Source organism: Egretta garzetta, unplaced genomic scaffold, assembly GCF_000687185.1.
Source record: "Egretta garzetta isolate BGI_Z169 unplaced genomic scaffold, ASM68718v1 scaffold202, whole genome shotgun sequence".
Lineage (NCBI taxonomy): Eukaryota > Metazoa > Chordata > Aves > Pelecaniformes > Ardeidae > Egretta > Egretta garzetta.
The window spans coordinates 232,689-248,828 of NW_009258891.1; the positions used below are offsets into that span (position 1 = coordinate 232,689).

The 16,140-nt window shown below is 54.6% G+C and overlaps 1 protein-coding gene across 1 annotated transcript in view; it reads right to left on the reverse strand.

Moving 5' to 3' along the window:
* Positions 1-16,140, reverse strand: part of ADORA1 (adenosine A1 receptor) — a 25,092-nt gene that overhangs the window by 815 nt on the left and 8,137 nt on the right. The window lies entirely within an intron of this gene.

Consider the following 16,140-nt stretch of genomic DNA (forward strand, 5'->3'; position numbering starts at 1 on the left):
GTTTCCCTACATGGGCCTTGAGGAACCTCGCTCTGTCTGCCCCCACCACCCCTGGCCCCAGGGATGGGCAGAGACCTCAGACGTGATCCTGGAGCTCTGGGGGTTGATGCCAAGCCAGGAGATGCATTAGCAATCTGGAGCACGCCTGCGTCTTCAACCCTGAGCACCCTACACCCAGAGCAGCAGATCACCCCTTCCTCCCCCCGTGCACCACCCCTGTTGCAGACAGTTCCCCCTGTGCCAGGGGAGGAAATTGCCAACAAAAGCATCCTCTGGGACCTGCCAGGCTGGAGGAAGGATCTGCCGGTGCTAATGGACCCTTGGGGAAGCTTCTGGGCACAGCCTGTTTCATTTCCTAATGTGCTGGGCCGATTGACAAAACCCTTTTTCCTAATGGGCCGGTGCCAAGGGATGGAGGAGGAGGAGGAGAGCCATGCTCCGGCTGGGCTCTTCTCTCTCCCTGATGCCACCGGGGAGCAGGCTGGGGCTGGGCTCATCTCTCCAGAGCTCTCCAAGCGGGAAGCGGAGCCTGCTAGATTGATTTTTCCCCCTGGCCCTCAAAGAAAAGCTTTTCCTTGGGGGCTGAGAAGACTCACATCCCAAGTGTTATTGCTTTCCACCGGAGGGGATTGAACAAAGGAAGTTTTTCTGACTGTTTGCTGGGTTTTTCAGTGATGCCGGTGTTAACCCGGCCATGGGGACATGTGGAGGTAGCTGGCAAACCTGGATCTCCACCCTGATGCTGAGAGCTCCCTGCTGCATGTCTGCAGCCTTTACCTGTGGTGGAAAAATGGAGCATTTGGGGGCTTTTTAATACAGCCAAGGACCCAAACCCATGCTCTCTCCCCCTTGAAGATCCCATCTCAAGACGCATCTCATGGGTATCAGGGTGGGAGCGTGGAGGGGTGCAGGATGGAGGGGGGGGACGTCGATCCCCAGGAGTCCAGAGGGTCTGTAGCCACTGGTCCCCAATGGCTTTCCCAAATGAGCCCCCCTCTGGTCTGGAAAAAGATTCCCAGCATCCCAGAGGCAGCCAGGTCCCATGGGAAGGAGGTAGCAATGCAGGCTGCCGTTTCCTCTGAGAGCGGAGGCTGGAGCCAGAGGGTGATTTATTCCTTGTGGGGAGGAGAAAGGGCAGGAGACCCTGAGAAAGGCGCAGGGCAGGGAGACCTGGGGCACGTGGAGGATGAAGGGTGGTGGGAGAGCACCGGCGCTGCGGGCCAAGCGGAGGGAAAGGGCGGGGGGGCCAATGGGAGCGGCGGGTGGCAGAGGGACACCAGAGGCTCCCGTGGGGCTGCGTGCTGGTCTGTGCACCCCATGTCACCGACAACAGGTCCTTGGGAGGGCTGATGTGCCCTTCCCGCTGTGACACCCCACTCCCACCTCACTAGGCTCGAGCCCCCTGCCCTAGCCCCTTCCCTGCAAGCTGTGTCCTATTTCCCCACTCCCAGGGGTTTTTAGGGTCTTCTACTGATTTTGCTGAACACGCTGCCATCCCAGGTGCTCTTTGCCCTGCAGAGCTGTGCGACAGCCGTCGCCGGAGGGACAAGGCTGCTGAACTGCCGTGGTCCCCAAAAACCCTCCCAGGGCTTGCAGCCAGCACCCGGGCATGGACCTGCTCCCAGAGCACACACCCCTTTTCCCCCTGGCCTCCTGCCTGGGTTGGGGGAGCACGCGGGACGGAGTGAGCACTGAAACCCCGTTGTTAGTGATGAACCAGGGTCAGATCAGGGGACGCAGTGTTCGCTCTTGTAGCCAAAGTAGAGGGAATGGGAAAAGGCTGCAGGGGGCCCAGCCTGGACAGTCCCGGCCCCCTGCAGCTCCAGAACATTGCGTGTTGTTGCAGATGGCTATCGGGACAGCTGTGGAGGTTGTGCAGACCTCAGGTCCCTGGACGCACACAAGCTTGCATGGTCCAGAGTGTGTAACACACACAGAGCAGAGCAACCGCCCCACACGCTGCCGGCTGCTCGTCCACCTCTCTGCTTCAGTGCACATCCCTCCCCCCTCCTCGCTGCACATCCATCCGTCCTCACTGCACATCCATCCGTCCTCGCTACACATCCCTTCCCCCTCCTCACTGCACATCCATCCATCCTCACTGCACATCCATCTGTCCTCCTCACTGCACATCCATCCGTCCTCGCTACACATCCATCCATCCTCATTGCACATCCATCCGTCCTTGCTGCACATCCACCCACCCTCGCTGCACATCCATCCCTTCTCAGTACACGTCCATCCCTCGTTAATGCACATCCATCTCTCCACTGCACATTCACCCCTCTTTGCCTCACATGGATGCCCCCACCTCGCTGTGCATCCATCCCCCCTCCTTGCCATGCATCCATCTCTCTGCCATGGCCCACACCCATCCCTCCTTGCTGCACACCCACCGCCGCCACCCCACTGCCCATGCCTGGCCTGACCCATGCAGCCACCCTTCGAGCTCCAGGCCCTGGCTCTCCCTGCTCCTCGCTTCGCTGCACGCCGTGAGGTTTAAGCGTGGTGCTGCAGAAGCAGCCAGCTGCTGAGAGCAAAGCCTGTCTGTACATCCCACTGCACGCGTGCCTCCTTGCCATGCATCCATCTCTCTGCCATGGCCCACACCCATCCCTCCTTCCCGCACACCCACGCCCGCCACCCCACTGCCCATGCCTGGCCTGACCCATGCAGCCACCCTTCGAGCTCCAGGCCCTGGCTCTCCCTGCTCCTCGCTTCGCTGCACGCCGTGAGGTTTAAGCGTGGTGCTGCAGAAGCAGCCAGCTGCTGAGAGCAAAGCCTGTCTGTACATCCCACTGCACGTGTGCCCCAGCCATGGGGACCATAGCTGAACCCAAAAATCCATAACAAACAGCAACGTTTAGAGCTGGGGCTTTTGTTCCCTTTGCTCCTTCAAGCAACAAGCCAAGGGCAGCACCCTGCAGGGAAACGTAGTCCCCGGGGGCTCATGGGTGCCCAACATCCCTGTCAGCCCTACACGGAGGATGAAAAAAGCCATAAAATGACTCAGTTCCTCCTCTGTCCACCGCACAGGGTCTGACCGTGCAGCTCCCGTGAGGCTCAGCTGCTCTGAGCAGCAAATGCTACTTAAAGGAGGGAAATGCAAGATCCCACCTAATGCTCAACCGCGCGGCACAGGGCCTTTGGTGGGGGGCAATTAGCAGAGCGGTCAGGGACAGACTTTGCTGTTCCCATTGTTTCTTCCTTGGCTATGCCATAAAGAAAAAACCTTTCGCATTTACCTCATTTTGCATGAATTTGATAGGGCTGGAATTTGGGGTGGGTCTGGGAGGCAGAAGCACTAGAAAACGCTGTTAATGGCTCACAATTAATAAATAATCTCATTATTATCATCAGCACTGGAACAATTGCTAGCATCATTGCAATTTTATTACTACTGTTATTTTTATTAACAGCTGCGACTAAAATGTCCGTGATAATAGTCACCGCCATCATCATACAACTGGGGTTTGTTTCCTTCGTCCGTGGGGTTTTGAGCCTGACCATAATGGTTAGATCTTCCTCCTGCCCTCCCTCACTGGCGGTTTTTGCACCATCCCTTCCCCACAGAGATGGGCATCAGCCCAAGTCCTCCTAGTTGCCCTGCCAAGGCCAGGAGAAAGGAGTCTGGAGGGAGCACAGCAACCATCCAGCCTTGTTGATACCCTGGTAAAATGGGATGGGCAGGAGCTTTGGTTTGGTGTGGAACAAAAATGTCTTGGAGGGTTTGGACAATCATGCAGAGAGGCAAAATATCACTTATTGATGGAGTGCTGTTTGCATCCCCAGAGGAAGCGCAAGAAGTGATGGTTGGAGGCAGAGGCAGACAAATTGTCCCCAAAGGCTGAGCAGAGCTAACAGGGACCAGGGTGCTCCTGGGAGAGATGCTGCCTCATGATGGGATGCTCCTGGAGATGTCGCAGTCAAAGTTTCTTGGGCTGAGGATGGAGTCACCGGGGGAGACGCTGAGGCCCCTTTTCTCCAGGAGATCATGAAATACTCTCTGGACCTGAGGACGCCATCCTCCCTCCTTCCCCTTTGCTCATCCTTCCCAGACTAGTTTCAACTTCTTCTGCCACATCTTGATGTGGTCAGATCTCTGCATCCCTCTCTGCTGCAGCCAAGGGAGCCCAGCTCAGCTCAGGACCTGCTCTTTAAGTGTCTGGCACTGGGTGGGCAAAGCCCCCATGGCCGTCTAACATATCAGGACACACCTGAAAACAAACGGAGAGCAATGTATCCATTGAATTTCTATTGGTTTGACTTTTGTCTCGGGGTCTGTCCCCCGAGAGAGATGAGGGCTCATACCCTAGGTCTCCAACCCACAGGTCAATCCAAACCCAACACTCACAAAATATCTCCTCTTCTTTTGGCTGAAAAAGCTTCAAAGATTCCAGGTCTGGTTTGAATAAAATTTGTTTGGTTTTCAGTATTTCTGTGAAGATCCTTTTTGTCCAGAAAATACTTGCAGTTATCCAGCCAGCCCCAAGATGCGTCTTCGCTGGTCCTTGCTCTGGTAGGGTTTATTGCAGTGCAATTCCTGGGGAATTAAGTCACTAATGAAGACAGGCCATCGCTAACGAAATGAAGCTGGAGCCAATGTGGTAGGAGGAAAGGAGGCCAAGTTGATATGAAGCTCATCTGCATTATGAACGCAGCAAGGAAAAGCAGACAGAGCATGTCCTGATCTAATGGAAAATCTCTAAACAAAAGTGCTTTGATCTCAGAGAATTTTGGGTTCTGCTCCTCCTTCCTGGCTGTATCATTGCTTCAGGTCTTTCTGTGTCCTGGAGGCCACCAGGTGGGAAAACACGGCGTGACAGAGGAACCCTGATCGTGGCTCCTTTGTCACCTCTAACCCCGGACGTGAAAAGTCGATTCCTTCTTCAGTCTCCTGCTTTGGCTATTTTCCTCCTTCCCTTCAGATCTCTTTCAGGCTCCGTTTAGGTAAAAAACCTAAGTTCAATATCTTGAAGGTCATCAAGGCTTTGAAGGTGTAGTAAAATGTCTCAAAAGGTCTGTCAGCATTTGTATAACTGTCTCTTAGCACCAACTTCCCCCTTGCATCATTTGAATGCGTCTCCTACTTGTTCACATCCCTCCCATGTGGCAGTTGGGAGCATTTCGGCTCTTTGGGGTCAGACACCAGCAGCTCAGCCCTTCGCATCCATCCAACACCTGCAGCAAGTCAACACTAGTGACGGGCCCACGTTGCCTGCAAATGTGGCTTGAGCTGTTGGGTGGCTCCTACCACGAAGGCATTTCACACCCTCCTGCGTCATCCTGGCAACTCTCACAGCCTGGATGGGGGGGACGGGTGACAACGGCACAACTGTGGAGGTGATGTGAGAAAGCGTCTCCTGGGCAGAGGGGTGATGACACCGTTTCAGCATGTTGTTCTCATGGTCACATCACTTCTGGTTTTCCACCTTGGAATAAATGTGGGTTTCTGACCACTGGTGGGTGTGTCACCATGTGAGCGGTGGCCTTGGGAGGGACAGATATCAACCAACATCAGCCAAAAGGGGCAGCTGGATGGAGCTCCCTGAGGCAGCCTGTTCCTACAAATGCTCGGAAGGGAGGAGAAGGGCCCGATCAGCATCTCCTCTGGGATGCATGGAGGGTTGTCCTGATCCCAAAATCCCAGACTTGTTGCTTGTCAGATGCCAGCTGGCAAGTAAAGACGTAAAAAACTGGTCCAAAACCCATGGACAGTCTTTCAGGTGAGCCAGAAGAGTGCATCCTTCTGCAGCAAGGACATTGGTGTTGGTTGGTGATGGAGCCCCTGTCCTGTGCCAAAATAGCCCAGCAGCCTCCATCAGCACAGTGTTTCCAGCCTGACACCAATGTCCTACCACAAAGACACTTCCTAGTGCTCCAAAGGGACTGGGAGGACCTGAGCTGCCCTGTGCACCATCCCCTTCCAGCACCTCTGGTTGGTGGGTCTACAAGAAAGCTTGGTGCTCCCTGAGCCATGTGCTGAAAGAAGAGGTGGGGGCAGGAGGTCCAAAGCTGGGACTCAGCGAGGGGCTCCAGGGGTGGATGTCCCCGATATGTGCCCTGCATGCAATGAGCTGTGATTTCAGAGGTCATGGCTGCCTCTGCACGCCCTGCAGAGGGGCAGAGCAGGGCTGGGACCACCCCACCAAGTGTCAGAGAAGGGTCTTCTCACCAGATGGTGTCTTTTCTGCTCTACAAGAAACCAGCACCTTTCTAAGCCCTATAGCTCAGCCCACATGTGGTCACCTGGAGTTACAGCAGCTCGGCACCCCAGGCTCAGCAGAGAGGGGAGCTGGGCATGACCAACCCTCTTCTTTGAGGACATCTGCTCCCAAAACACTTCAGGTCTCCTCCACTGGAGCAAGGGAAGACAGCACCCCACCACAAGGCTGCTTAATGCAAACCTTGCCCAAAGCCACCACGAGAGAGGCCGAAAGCATGTGCATGGGGGTGTATCGATCCATAAGTGCTCTGGGTTGTGTGCATCCCCCTGAAGCTCCTCCTGGTCTGGTCTGTGTCCAGGGTTTGGTTTTACCCATCCTAAAATGGTTGCTGTCTGCGTAGGAATTATTCTGCAACAAGTGACTGCAAAGCCTAAGCAGCTATGGCCCCGCGAAGCAGCATACAAGTCCACCAAATGTTTCTAACCGCTTTTAATAACCAGTAATTCTTTAATGGATGAAGGCGAGGGTTATTATGAAGCTTATGAGAACAAATCCATCCTGCCAAAATTGACTGGTCCCCACACAGAGACATGGTGTCCCCAGGGCTTTGGTGAGTGCTTCTTTTAGCTGTGGGTGAAGCTGGCCACAACTCCAGCAAGCATCAAGAAAGCAACGGAAAAAGGAGGTTTTCGTGTTTTCGGCTTTGTCAGAGAGGGTTGTGCAGGGACCTGGAGCATTTGCAGCCCTCCTGGACCTCAGACAGGGTCCGGGGAGATGCTGCTGCCTTGCTGTGGGTTCAGCCTGCCCTGACACATCTCCTAGGACCTTGGAGGCACCCTGGGATCCCTGAGGACTGCAGAGGGATGTGGACACATCCAAAAGCAGCCCTAGGGACACAAACATCCCCACAAGAAGCAGGGCAAATAAGGTGGAAAAGGGGTTTATGGGCTAAAAAGCCTGGAAATGGGGAATGATGCTTCTACAGGGCAGCCAGGCTGTGCCAGGGTATCTTCACCCCTGGCAGTACAAAACGTGAGAGCCCATTGGGGATGTCCATCCAGCAGATGGCTCCAAGTGTGGGAAGAGTTGTCCTCCCCTGGCTCCAGTGGCCCCTGGTGTGGACCCAGAGGCCAGACACATCCCCCCACCCCTGCCGCTCTCTGGATGCCACCAGCCCCGGTGGGACCAAGCCTCAAGGCACACATCACAGCTCAGCCCACCTTGAGCTTGGCATCTCCCGTGGAGCAGCATCACCTGCAGCTCAAGGGCTTGTGTCCCTGCTCCCTGATATCCATGCACACGCCCACGCTGGCCACCTGGTTTTTGAGTCTAAACCTGCCATATTTTGGGTTCCAGCTAGAGAACTGAGTGAAAACCTTGCCTGCTAAGCCAAAGAGACTTGTCTTATCATATCTCTGGTCCCTGGGATGTTAGGAGCAGCCACAACATCACACCAGCATGGATGAGTTCGTTGCCAAGCAGTCCCACACCCTTCCTGGGGCTGCTCCTGGCCTTGATGAGTAGTTGCTGGCTGGATCTCTGCAGCCTGCTTCGTCGGGGACGTCTGTGCTGCTGGACTCCCTGGGCTCTGCAATGAATCACAACCCATCTTTGGGAACAAACCACAGGCTTCGAGTAACAGCAGAGTTTCTTTCAGATCACCTGCCCAGTTGTCCTCATCTCAGAGGTGGGATGTCAGTAACCTCCATGGAGGCTCCACCATGGACTGGTGCCAACGGCTTCTCCTTGGGCATCCCAGAAGCTCCTGAAGGGGGAGCACAGGAGGACTGGATATCACAGGGAGGGAGGATGGGAAGCACAGGGACCTCGCACACGTCCTTGCCCTCCAGGCTCTGCCCCGGGTGTGGAGGAGGCACTGCTGCTGTCCAAAGAAGGCGAAGGAGCGCCTGCCATCTGCCGCTGCTCAGTGAGGAAGGCAATTCTTCTCACATCCCTCAAGCAGCGTCCTTCACCCCGGCAGCAAATATAAATCCTTTGTGCATATAAAGTTAATCTCATTTTCAAACTGGGCTTGATTTACAGCCTGTGGCTGGATCCTGGCATGTTCCAGTGCTCTGTCACTGGAGCACCAAGCAGCAATTCTCAGCAAGGGCCACTCAGCCGGTGCTCAGCTCCCTCATCTCAAATGTGAATGGGTGGGGGGTTAAGCAGGGGGCTGGGGACACCCAAGGCACCCAATGCCTGATGGAAATGATAATTTAATTTGTGCCTATTGGGGAGTGCTGCCCTCTAACCCCAGGCAGACCCTTCATGCCCCAAAGGGAGCCGTGAGACCGCCTGATGCTGTGGGCAACATTGAGTGCCTCCAAGGGTGCTGCATGCCTGCACCAGGGTAGCCATGCTCTGGATGTGTCACCCTCCTGCTGCCTTGTGACAGTCCTGAAGGTGCACCCAGCGTTGCTGGTCAACAGGGCACAAGTCGCACCCATCCATAGATTTATGCCCAGGGCTCCCTCCCAGCTCCACCATGTGTGGTCACAGCCCTCCAGGATTTTCCTGGATCGCTGGCTTCTCCCTCCAGGACCCAGAAGTAGGTGGGAGTGAAATGATTTAACACCATTGGCAACGGCTGCAAAATCTTGAAACAAGCTGCAGAATCTCAGAACTTGGGGGAAAAAATAAAAGTGATGTTCTTGTCTTTTGGCTCCTGGTTTCAGGCAGCAGCATTTTTGAGCATTTCTCTGCAACACAAAGCATGAGAAGTGCTGTTTTGAAAGAGCAAAGAAACCAGAGTTGAGATTCTTCTATAGCACCATGACTTTGGGAATTGGGGCACAGAGAGAGGAACAGCCCAATCTCTAAGAGATGGGGGTGAAATGATGAGACCTGGCCACATTGCTGACGGACAGCGTGATGGGCACGATGGACTTGTTTTCAGTGTTACCCCTGTGCAATAAATTTACCAGACATTTTTAGTGTCTAAACAGTTTTGTTCTCCCAAATAGAAATTTGGTGGGGGAACATCGCCTTGGAGAGGCGTACGGGTCTGAGTCTGAGGACAGGTCCCCGCCTGCCGCCGCCACGCAGCAGAGCCCCTGCTATGCTGGGAGCAGCACCAGCTCCAGCAGAAGACAATTTCTGCAGGGCAGGAAGGTTTTAGGAGGAGACACTCAAAGGTCACTCTCTGGACAGTGTGCTGGAGGTGTTTCTCACCCAGCATCATGGTGGGGAGACCAACGTGCTTGACCAGGAGTCTCAGGTGATCTGCCCTCACCATGCCGGACCATCACCCTGTGGATGCGGCCATCTCCAAGGCTCTCCCACATCAGCCCCGCCCTGCCGTGGTGATTAGCTAGGAGCAGATTGCCCAGGCCTGGCTCTGCAGCCGATCCTCTGTGTCTCTGCGTGCCACCGGGTGGTTAGAGAAGGCAGGGCGATGGACCCACGTAGTACAAAGGAGAAGGGATGAAAGGCAGCAGTGGCTATCTGCAGTGTCAATCCAGAACTTTGGTGGATAAAAGCAGTGGGTTTTCAATTACCATTTGTATTGTACTTGTATTTTTCCATGCATTACATATTTTTGTTCTGTACGCAAAAGAACCACTTTGAAATGAGGAGTCTGAAAGTCAGCCCCGAAAATGGAGAAGGGAGGGGGAAGAGAGGAGGGCGAAGAAAGAAGGCAGCTCTAAAAACCACTTAAAATGCCAAATGTGGGCTCTATGAGAAATTGAAATGAGACGGCGGATATAAAATGCTTGGTGTGATTGGGCTCCGAGAGCCTCTATGGTTCACACTCCATCCCACAAAGTGCTGTGGCTTGCAGAAAGCCGGCCGTGCTGGGAGGAAGATGCCAGCCAAGGAAGCACCCGGTGCCATCTGCACAGCATCAGGGCAGGTTGCCAAGTGCCATCGTCCTTCCCTGCATGTCACCACCGTGCTCTGTAAATGCCGCTAAATCAAAGGACAGGTCGGTACCCAGAGGAGATCTCCAACCAGGTGAGTCTGAAAAGCACCAAGAGCCATTAAAAGGCAGGAGCAGATCAGAGATCCCAACCAGAAGGGAAATAAGAGGGGTCTTGAGACCCACTCTTGGCATTCGATGGGACATCAAGCTCCGCTCCCTGGATAAATGGGAGGCAGGAAACTGGAGATAGCATCTCCCATGAAGAGGCATTAACCCAGCCATGGAGCGGGGCTGAGGTGGGTCTTTATCTCTCCAGTGCAGAAGGACTCTTCAGAAAAAGACATCTCCTAAATTACAGCTGGAACAAGAGATTAGTATCGGCTGCCTTTTAATTTCTTGTTTTTTACAGTTCTGCTTGCTAACCTGACTCCTGATTTTGCAGTTTCTGAGGCTACAACTTGTTATTGCTGTCCAGGATCCTTGCAGCACAATTTGTCACCGCAAAGGGAACATTTTCCCTTCTTGCACTTAGCCCAGTTCAAAGATTAGTACATGCAAGACCGAAAAATTGGCTGAAAGCTCACAAAATGAGGGAGGTTGTTTTCTCCACCCAATGTCTAAATGAGAATTAGGAGTGCCAACGAGATCTACTGTTCTGAAACCTCAGAGGACACGGTAAACCAAAACAACCAGTTCAACATCTTCTGTCCAACGCATATTTCCCCTGATTAAAAGATCAAATTTTTCACATGCAAAAAGCGGTTGGATTAATTTACTTTTTTTTTTTTTTCTCACCAGTTGTCTATATGTCTTTTCAAGTAGCAACAATAATTTTGGAGCTGCCATTTCATGCTGCAGTTGAATCCCAGCCTCATTCCAAACACAACTTGCCACCAAGCTTGAGCAAGACCTGTGTTATTCACCCCCCCGGCGCACCGTAAAAGTGGGGGAAGTGAGGATCAGAGTACACAGGTGTCAAGCCATTAAGTTATTTATGTTGGGATGAATCTGCCCAGTGCAGATCTATATATCTTGATCAGCCGAATGAGATGCCAAATGGAAAGTGAAGGCTCCGGTTAGCACCACAATCAAATGTTCCCTCACTGCAGAGAATCAATCTTTCACCAGGAAAACAACTAAAAAGTGCAAATGCAAAGCAAACCTGGAGTTTATTATTTAAACTCCATTTCCTCTTTCAGATTTTAAAAAAATTATTTATTCCCTTGGAGGAAAACTGATTTACCTTCTTGCCTGGAAGGAAACAGCTCAGTATTTCCATCAGGATGGGGGAGAGAAAGAGCTGAGACCCAAGACGAGGAATTGCAGCAAAATACATCAACTGGGCATAAATTACACCCTGTGCATCTTCCTAATTACTCTGGCAGTTAAATCCAGGCAAGGCAATGGGCAGACACAGCGTGCAGGCAGCCTGGCTGGTGCAGGGCACGGAGATGGAGGATGCATGGGCCAGGCAGGATCGAGTCCTCCCCAAGCACGAGGACTGTGCCAGTCCCTGCCACGCCTGCGAGGGACCCAGCATTCCCCTTCCCGGGCGCACGAGGGACACGCGGTGCTGCAAGAAGGTCCCCATGCTGCTGGGGATGGAGGTGCTTTGCCCTGGCTGGGCCTGTGGCACTTAGGGCAGGGGATGGCCCTACGGAGGGGTGGTCATCAGGGAGGGGGGGTAAAAGCAAGACAGGGATGGCTGCTGGTGTCAGCGCACCTTGAGCTCCCTTCGAGCAAACGGACCCGTCTGAGCCCGTAAAGCACCCGTGTGCCAGCCGGCGCTGAACGTGGGGAATGATCGCCCTTAAAATAAACCCCTCTCGCCTGCACCCACGCAGGCGTCTGCCTGGCTCTGCACAGGCTCTGCCACGTCCATCTGGACGCAGGCTGTGCTCTAAGCCCTCTCCCAGCCTCGACTGCTCAGCGCTGCAGGCCAACAGAGTTGTTTGCGCCCAGAAAAATGCGTGCTTCATTTTTGCATGTTACAAGGTTTAAGTCCCTGAATGTTGTTACCGGTGCAGAAAAGAAAAAGAAATAATCCAGCCTGTAAGACTGTGCTCATGATGGCTATGTCTGAGGCAGCATTTCTCAGCAGTGGCCTCTCGGTGTTTTCGGAGAGTTTGTAGCATCATTGCCTCTGTGAACAGATGGAGAAACTGAATCGCGGAGGGTGGCTATGACATCCCCAGTGAAGGAAGATGAACGGAGTTGAATGAGAAAGCATCCCTGGTGCCAGGAGCTGGCACGTCCCTTATTTGAAGGAGGCCAAGAAAAATCATCCCAGTCTCCGGATGCAGGAGAGAAATGGCCTGGAGAAGGCAGAGCGACAGCCATTCTAGCAATGCCCCGGCCTTCGGTGCTCTGGCCATCCCTTAAGGTGCAAAGGAAAGGCGCTATTGTCACCCCAGGCAGGGTCTGGGGGATGTCACCTCCCTGCCTCTGTGTCCCTGTGGTCCTGCTCGGGCATCGCTGGCACCCAGGGGTCTGCGTGCAAGAGCACCATGGCCGGTCTCAGGGCCAGCAAGGAAGGCAAGGGAGAGGGGCTGGGGAACAAATCCCCTTTCCTCCTCCAGCTCCTTTTTGTGAACAGAGACTTTTGTTCTTAACAAAAATCCAGCCAAACCACCCAAGACTGCAGCAGCTGCTGAAAGTGGTCCCGTGCTCAGTGCCGGGGGGCAAAGCCCAGGCAAGGGAAGGGTAGGGGAAGGATGGAAAAGGCAGCAAGAGACGGGGCAAGGGTGTAAGGGGGAGCTGCTGTGTCCCGCTGGGCTCAGTGCAGTGAAGGGCAAACCCAGATGCTGCAAAACTTTCCAGTGGCTGATCCTGCTCTGCACTGTCCTACATCACCAAAAACAGTCCTTCCTCCCCTGTTAGCATCACCCATCTGGCCCATAGGCGATTGCTACCTGTGCTCTATAGGAAGGAGGATAGAATCATGGAATTATGGAATCACAGAATCATTTGGGTTAGAAAAGCCCTTTAATCTCACCCAGCCCAACCCTTCCCCTACCCCTGCCATCCCACCCCCAAACCCTGGCCCTCAGCACCGCCTCTGCCCGGCTGTTAAATCCCCCCTGGGCTGGGGACTCGACCCCTTCCCTGGGCAGCCCCTTCCCGTGCCTGACAGCCCCAAGGGGAAGGAATTGTTCCCCATGGCCAACCTCACCCTGCCCTGGCACAACTTGAGGCCGTTTCCCCTCGTCCCATCGCCCCTTCCCTGGGAGCAGAGCCCAACCCCCACCTCACTACAACCTCCTTTCAGGCAGTTGTAGAGGGAGATAAGGTCTCATCTCAGCATTGAGGTTGAGCAGGACCTCAACCCGTTGGGGCTATTTGATACCCTCTTGCTGATGGCATCACCAGTGTCATCTCCTTAACACCCAGCCCTGCCCATTCAGCCGCCCTGTGGTTGGAAAGGTGGCTACGTGCCCAGCTGCAGCGGGGCTGGGCACTGGCGGAGCAGGGGGTGCTCAGCTCATTGCTATTCTGCAGGACACCCCACTGGCTGTGGGGCTGTTTTGTGACCGCCTCAGAGAGCATCAATTGCTCTTTCTTGCAACTGGGCATCCCGCGCAAGAGCTGCACGCCCGCCCAGGCAGCTGGGCAGCCGTGCTGCCAGAGAAGGCATCTCCCTGCCAGGAGCCCGGACTGCCTCTGGGACAGCTGCTTTCCCATTTCATGGATTCAGGTCACCTTGAATGAGATGTGTCCCAAAAGGACTGGCTCCCTGGGACCGCTCCTCCAGCCCATCGACAGCCCACATGCTGGATTCTCCCGGCTCTCGGCTCCCGAGTTCATCCCTGCTGCGGCTGGCGGGATCACTTTGAAAAATCATTAATTTCTCTCCAGGATAAACCAGTGCTGTTCATTTTAGCTCGGCTGCGCTGGCTGTCGTTTCCCCAGGCTCTGAGTTGGTGCTGTTGTCCCCAAGGAGACAAGCCTCTCAAGCTGGCCCCGTCCCCCTCAGGAGTCTCTTGCCTGCATGGTCTCCTCCATGCTCCATGTCCTGCTGTCTGCAGGGACCACAAGCCCCCATGACCTGTGCCTGGGTTTCCCTCACACCCCTGAGGGCAGGACCCTGAAGTGTTTTTCCCTGTCCTTTCTCCAGCCAGAGGTTTTCTTCCAGCCCATCCGTTTCTTTCCACTCTCAAATGACTCCTCTGTGTGTCACAAAGAAACTCATCTCCCAGGTCATTTCACCACAGTGCCTCCTCCACGTTTTCCTTCTTTTTTTTCTGTCCTTTTTCATGTGGCAGTGACCTTTCTATCCCCCTCCGCCACCTCCACACCAGAATATAGACCCACCAATATGCCGACTTTCTGAATTTCAGACCTTTTGACTCTTTCACATCTGCTCTGACCGGTCCCACTGAACCCCCTCCCCATGCCAAGGCTCGCACTGTGACCCCTTTGGGATGTGTCATTCCTCCCTGCTGTCAGGCTGATTTCCAGCACGGCCATCTGGATGCAGTGCCTCCATGGGCCCCATCTCTGAGCCTTTGCCCAGCCCTTGCCTGCTTTGCCTTGGAGGCCCAGGGTCTTGTAGGTGGCTGCCATGTCCCCTCAGAGCACATTCCCATGTCTAATAGCCCCCTGTGTTTGGGTACAAGCTGCTTTGAGATGTCCTAGATAGGAGATCTTGTTGGGTCTGGCCTCACTACAAATTGTAGCTGTGGGTCTGGGGGTCCCTCCAGATCAGACTTTGAAAATGGGGTCTGGTGGGCTTCATCCCTGCTGTCTCCCACCCAAGCAGATGGCCAAAATCCCCTTTCTGGTCAACAGAGTTAACCTGGCACTTTTAAGACACAGTTAAGCTTATTCTAACACCACGAATGGCCTAGAAAAAACATGCTGTGATGCACCCTGGGGTGTAAAAGGAGCTGAGGGTGGCTCGGCTGGTGGTGGCCACATGGCACATGTCCAACCAGAGCAAGACAGATGCCACATGCGTGTGCCAAGGGCTGGGCAATGACACAGAGCCCAGCCTGCGGGTCCCGAGCTGGTCATGGGGGAGGGGGTTGGTGCTGGCTCTGCCTGAGCCTGCCCGCACCCCCAGCCCTGACACCCTGAGTCACTGATTTCTGCTCTATCGCCTTCTCTGGCTGACGTGGAGAGGAGGTGGGACTGCCTCTGTAAAGACCAGGTGATGACAACACCTCCTGTTGATAGAGTCACATTCTTCCATCTCAGGGGTGGAGGAAGACCCAGACCCCCCCATCAAAGGGATCATGCATGCCCTGAGCCAGCTCCAGCACCAGGCTGTGGTGACGACACACACCGTGGTGAGCTGGTCCTGACTCACGCCTGACACGCTGCCTGCAGGGCCAGGCTGGTCTGGCGGGCACTGGGCAGGCTGAATCAGCAGCTTTTGCTTTGGCAGAGCCTCCTTCTGTAGGGTGTTTCACTTGTCTTATTGCCAGCAGCTGCGCAGGGTCCTTGGAAAGCACCGGACACCAAGCCACAATGTGCATCACCGCCCCCAACCCAGCACCCGTGGGAACACCCCAGTGACTCCAGAGAAGGAGCAAACCATCTCCTTAGTGCTTAGTGGTGCTGTGGGAAGTGTGACAGTCTGTTTGGGTGTTCCCAAGTGGTTTGGGGGTTCTGCTGCTCAATCACGGGTCTGATGGACTGGTGTACCATGGACACAGGATTGTCACTCACCTGCAGTGAGGGACCTCACCTTACTCACTGCAGACACCTCACTGTCCATCCCACCATGTCCAAGTGGCCCTGGCTGTTGGTGCTCCTCACCTTTGGCTCAATGGGGACCTCATGATAAGTTTATATTGCCATGGGATGAAGAAATGCAAGCTGGCTAGTGTCCCATCTGCCTGCTTTGTAGAGTAGGGCCTCTTGGGTTGATGGTACCCAACACACCCGAATAACTGTTATGGAGGTGGCAGAGCCTTGCTGGGTTCCATCCACCCATCTCCACTTGCTTTGATGTCTGTGTTCCCTGTAGGATGAATATGAGCCAGCAGGGTGCCCAGGTGGCCAAGAGGGCCAGCGGCATCCTGGTTTGTATCAGGAGTGGTGTGGCCAGCAGGAGCAGGGCAGGGACCATGCCCCTGTGCTGGGCACTGGGGGGGCCGCCCCTCG